Consider the following 6447-nt stretch of genomic DNA (forward strand, 5'->3'; position numbering starts at 1 on the left):
AGGCACCTGGCACATTTTTAGGCACTCAAAAAATAATTCTGAAGCATCCATCACACACTGCAAATACCCCTTCTATCCAGGCTGTCTTGTAGGCCAGTGTCAGGGTGGGAAAGATATAACAATTGTAAAATGTCAGTTGTCCTCAGGAGAATTTTGTGGCTTCTGGGATCCATAAAAGGACTCTGTCAACTGGAAAGTGTGTGTGTGTGTTCAGAGAGGTGTTCTACTTAATGCTGCATTAAGCTTTGACCACTAGATGGCAGAATAAGTGCAAAGTTCCACACCTAGAATACTATACTAAATCCAATGTGTAGCTGAAGTATCTAGAATGGCTATTGTTGTAGAATATAGGTGCTATAGATCTCAGCTGGAGTCACGGTATATTTAAAAAAATAGAACCTGAACTCTCCATACCATCCTCATTTTAGCTGGTGTCCTGAATGCGATCAGTTTTGTTGCTGTCTTCCAGGAGGCCAATTCTTAGCCATCTGTAGGTCTATTATTGGGAGAAGGTCTGTGCAAAGAGAAGAGTCTTGAACTGTAGATGATAAGAAGCAAAACTGGGATTCATCCTGATCATTGACAATAGGGAATTCCACAGCCTGGGGAAAACGCTGCATCTGGAATATAAGAGCTTCCCCCTAGAAGTGGTCACTCAGTGTCCCTAACTATCCTAGCTACCATGGCAGGGGAGAGGTAGTCTTTGAGCTAGATTAGGGCTAGACCATTAATAGCTTTACAGATCAAGACCAACATCTTGAAGCAAATCTGGAGCTGGATAGGGAGCTAGTAAAGAATAAAGTGCACCCAATGTGATGTGATCTTCTTAATGAGTTCCACTGGGCAACGGGATGGCGACATGATGAATCAGATGCAGCTTTCTTGAGGCTTTAGTGGTCAACCCCAAAAATATCATTTTGCAGTGACCCTGCCTGGAGATGATGAAAAGCATGGATCACCGTGGTTAGATCTCCTGGTTTGTTGAAGATGGAGGGTGTTACTGGACACAGTCATTAATTGAGTTCTTAGAGGCAGCAAAGAGTCCAGTGGAACTACATACTATCTCAGCTGCAGGAGGGCAGAGTGTGTGGCCACAGTTTCCTGCCACTCCTTCCAAGTGTTTTCCTCTTGCTGCTAATTTCACCTCCAACTTCGCTGAATTTAACAGAGCCACTTTCCATCCTTCCAAGTTCTGTTCCCTTCAGATACTGAGACATGAATGTCAGTAATGGAGGCAAAAGTGGTAGAGCTGGGTATCTTTGGCACACTGATGACCCTGTGGTACATGACATCTCGCATGAATACGAGGGCTGACAAGTTCTGCAGGACTCTGCAGGGAAGAGGAGCAATCACTCATGATGTCCATGTGGAATCTGTGAGTGGGGAAATGAGCAAAACCGACTTAAAACAACTCCGCCCACCCCTCCAAGGTCTCATAGGGGAGTCAGTAGGACATCATGTTTGATTGTGTTGAAGGCTGCTGATAGGTCAAGCAATATTAGAATGGACATCTCACTTCTGTCCACGGCCAGAAGGAGGTCATCAGTGCAGCCAGGTCTGTCTCTGTGACTAACTGACTGGAAAGGGTCTAGAATACTGGGGAGGTAAGTTGCTTCTCGAGGCAGTTTTCCATAATCTTTTCTAGGAAAAGTCCTAGATGCTGATTTTGTTTACTGTCACATGTATATTTATAGCGCCTATAACAATAGTATTTTGGTACTGAAAGATGCCTAGATTGCCAATGTTTCTAACTAGGACCCCCTTATTTTCCTTCCCTGCAACCTTGGGGAAATCTTCTGCTCTCAGAGGAAATCCCCTTCTGAAATGCTTTGTTAAACATACCACCAGAGACCAGGCACACTCAACTTTCAAGTGGATATGCGCTGAGGACAGTAATGCCTGGGTGTGATACTTGTCACACTTTGCCAAGACAATAAAGTCTTCTTTGCTATCCCGTACAATTCTTAATGTTCCCTCTACCACACTATCTGCTACATAGGCGCCGACTCCATGGGTGCTCTGGGGCTGGAGAACCCATGGGAAAAAAAATTAGTGGGTGCTTAGCCCCCCCGATAAGCTCTCCCCCCACCCTACCAGCGCCTCCTGCCCGCCGGTGGGCCCGCTGATCAGTAGACCCCTGCGCAGATACAAATGTATACCCGCAGATGTGGATATCTGCAGATATAAATCAGTATCTGCTGAACCGCAGGGCTCTCCTGGGAACCACAGCAAAGAAAGGAGCAGAAGGTGGGGCTGCCGCTCCCAGGAGCCAGTGCCCTGTGCCGCCAGTTCCTCCGGCACGGCCTTACCACTCCCATCCCTGCCCCCATCCCTTCCACGTCGCTGTCTGTGTCTCCTGTCTGGGGGTGTGTGGTTGAACACAAGAGCGCAACCAGGAACAGCTGCCGGTGAGCCCAGTGCCTGCCCCAGTGGGTGGGGCTGGGGGCGGTACAGACATGCTGGAGAAGCTGCTGGTGCAGGGCGCTGGCTCCTGGGAGTGGCAGCCCCATGTTCTGCTCCTTTCACCGCTGCGGTTCCCAGGAGAGCCCGGTGGTTCCATGGATACCGATTTATATCTGCAGATATCTGCATCCGTGGGTATCAATTTGTATCTGTGCAGGACTCTACTGATCAGCTCCTCTTCCTCCCTCCCAGTGCCTCTCACCTGCTGTGATCAGCTGTTCAGCGGCATGCTGGAGGCACGAGGGGTGGAACAGGGTGGGAAGAGGCAGGACGGGGGTTTGGGGAAGGGGGGGGGCTGTGGCGGAGCAGGGGTCCAGCACCCCCGGGGAAATCACAAAGTCAGCGCCTCTTGTCTGCTAAGCTGAGATGGAGCAACTGAGAGCATTGGATACAGTGTTTTTGGGTGGTGGGAGTCTCTTGGGACTCATATTAATAAAAATCCCTTTGTGCTTCCCCAGATCTTTTATAGGCACTCTTAGTAAATGCAGCAATGGAGCACCAATACCCACTGTAGCTACTGAAACCATGACATCTCAAGCACACAAGAGTGTAGTTCAGGGACTATGTCATTTTACATTCATAATAATAAAACACTAAACTAGGGTTTAGAAACCTAATAAGAAAACATTAAACTAGTGTTTAGTGTTTTATTATTTTGAACACCAACCAGATGCTTGATTTCAACAAGCTTTTGTGTGGGTGGATGGGGAATACAAAGTCTCTCTCCATTCCCTGTGTTCTCTTTTTTCCGCCTCTGAGGATTGGAGTACCTCTCGGTTCAGTTCTTCCCAAACAGGTGTGTTACACGGGAAAGGTATCTTAAAGGAGATAGTCCCAAGGTTCTCTCTCACTTAGGAGACGTCCTCATAACCTCTGAGAGTGTCTGTACAGCTGTGGGGTCATCTCTGCAATCAGGAACCAAGCAAAGGTATCAGCTGGAGCATAACCAGCACGTTCTTTTCACTGGAACTCATAGGTTTAGAAAAGCTCTATACTAAACTCTGGCTAGCTTCCAGAACCACCTCTCCCCTCAGATCTCTTCTTTTAAATTTTTTTTTAACTGAACTCAATCCTGTCATTATCAAGGTGAAATGTGATGCCATTAGCAAGGGAGAGTAGTTATTTGTAGAATGAGATGGCAGCTTTTCTGCTTGTAATTATCTGACTCTATGAAAAATCCTGCCATTAGGAACAGACGGTCACTGCAGCAAGAGGCTGTTTGATCCACCGCGCACTGAGACGCTTGTACATTTTAAAACTTTTCTACCAAAAGACAGGACCCCATTGACAAAGTGTAGCAGCAGCATTGCTGGGGAGTCGAGGGGTCTAGTCTCTTAAGTAAGAGTCAGGGACAGAATGGAAATGCCCAGCGATTCCAAGCTACAGGGCGGCAGAGCGGCAGCAATTGGCGTAAATTATCGAAAGACACAAAAGACAAGTGACATCATGGGCATCTTAGAATCATAGAATCATAAAATATCAGGGTTGGAAGGGACCTCAGGAGGTCATCTAGTCCAATCCCCTGCTCAAAGCAGGACCAGTCCCCAACTAAATCATCCCAGCCAGGGCTTTGTCAAGCCTGACCTCAAAAACCTCTAAGGAAGGAGATTCCACCACCTCCATAGGTAACCCATTCCAGTGCTTCACCACCCTCCTAGTGAAAAAGTTTTTCCTAATATCCAACCTAAACCTCCCCCACTAATCTTCAGAACTCTGATTTCTTTTTCCTTCCCGCTTTTCAGGGAACACTGCCCAAGAAAATGTTTTGAAAACAATTCACTAAAAGAAACAACAGCTGGACAATATTGATTTCTATTGCAACAACCACTGGCCAGGTACCCCATGGGAATGAGATATTCTAGTCCTCTCTTCTTGTGACCCCTACGTTGAAAGCATTGCTTTTAAATCACATTGTATTGTACAGGCTGCTTATCGGTGAGTCTCATTCTGAATAGCTGCATTTGTACATCGGTGCTATAAACATACACATTTAAAGAAGGCAGCAGACAAAATGTTAATACTTTTATTTGTTCTACTCTCTGTACCAGTTCCTTGAACAGAACAAACTGAACTGAGTTCACCATTGACTAGGTGTGCAGCTATCCTATTAAATGGGCTGACCCATCCATTCTATTCTTTCCTTTGCCCATAACTGGAGGTTGCATTTTATTTCCTTTGGGTTATCCGTCAGTTTCTCAAGACGATTCTCCTACATTGTCACTTTTCAGTAGGTTTGTAGCAACTGCTAAAGTTAAAGACACAAATATTTTTGTCATGAGTAAAATAGACCAAAATGGAAACCATCAACAAAAATACTTCAGCTTCATTGTCACTAGACTGATTAAAAAATATTCTCTCTGTATATGCAACGAAGCACAAATATTTCATGTGCTTGTAACGGCCCACAGGACAAATTCAATACAGGCCAAATCCACCTTTGATATAACTCCATTGAAGCCAATGAAGTCACACCACAGATTAATTTTGCCCTGTATGTCATGAGTAATCATTCCAGAGTTCCTCAAACGGTAGGAGTGGATAAATCAGCAAGAGTACAAATAAGCAGCTCTTACTATTCAAACAGCTGAGATTTTTGGTGGTTAAAGCAGTGCTTTGCAGTACTTGGTCATTAAATGGGATTTTCTTTGGAGAAAATGAGTCCCCTCCTGGGATACCATTATTCTGAATTCCCACTGCTCCATGGGTATTAGAAGAAAATACATTAATCCATTCTGGTTACAAAAGTTTGTAAGGCTTGGTAATAAGATCTAAGTGCATTTCCAGATGGTCTATATTCAAGAGATTTCTCAGAGCAAGAGCTCAGTACAGAGGGAGCGTCTCTTTTCACACAGACACAGGCTTGTTTCCAGAATGCATAGAATCCAGATACGTAAAATGCTTTTGAGCAGCGTAAAATCACTGAGCACACAGTTTGACAGGATGGACTTTGTTTCATATTTCCATTGGCAACCAGACTTGTACTTTCTCTTGTCAACTAAGATTTCTCTTTTCAGAGTAGCAGCCGTGTTAGTCTGTATCCGCAAAAAGAACAGGAGTACTTGTGGCACCTTAGAGACTAACAAATTTATTAGAGCATAAGCTTTCATGGGCTACAGCCCACTTCTTCTCTGGACCTCTTGGAAGAAGGACCTTTCCTTTCACCTACTGGGTCAGGCAAAAGAGAGGGCAGCTGGAAGGAAGTGGCTTTAATGTTCATCCGCATACGAAAAACAGTTTTTCATAGACATCCAGAAAGGCTCCAATATTTCAAGCACTTGAAACCTCTTTCCTTAGCCCACACACAGCCTGCGCTATGCAGCTGCTGAGCTCTCTCACTTGTCTTAACTCCTTATGTGCCCCATCACTGCTGGAGCGCTTTAATTTAAGCTGGGCACCCTGAAAGTCACAGAGATGGCACTTTACTGGATAAGCGTGGAAGGAACCATTCTCTGCGTTGCTCCCAATATATCTCTGTTCTTGAGCACAGCAGGAAGGAAAGGAATACAGACTCCGCCAGGTAGGATCTTTATTCCAACAGGAGAAGCAGGAAAGTCTGTGAAGGTGCTAGATTACTGAGGACTAATTGGAAGTTAAAATTAATTGTGAACAGTGCATTGGGACAAGCTGACACTTTGTGCTGTTGGCACTGGAGTTTGCAAAGCTAGAACGATGCCTGTATACCTGACGCTGCTGAGACTCCACCTTTCTTTAAAGATGACTAGTAAGGAACAAGCCAACTGCTTACGCCCTCTCACTGTAAGCATCCCCTGGTACCCTGGCTGGTAAATACCTCTTTGCTGACTCTACTACTTCATATTCTACTACCATGTAACCAAAGGTAGAAACCTTTTTATTAGGCCCCATTGTCTGCCTTCCTGATGCTGTGACCATGGCTAGGTAGCAGTTCTGCAGAAAAGGACCTAGGGGTCACAGTGGACGAGAAGCTGGATATGAGTCAACAGTGTGCTCTTGTTGCCAAGAAGG

This window comes from Emys orbicularis, chromosome 16 (genome assembly GCF_028017835.1).
Source record: "Emys orbicularis isolate rEmyOrb1 chromosome 16, rEmyOrb1.hap1, whole genome shotgun sequence".
In the NCBI taxonomy this organism is placed as follows: domain Eukaryota; kingdom Metazoa; phylum Chordata; order Testudines; family Emydidae; genus Emys; species Emys orbicularis.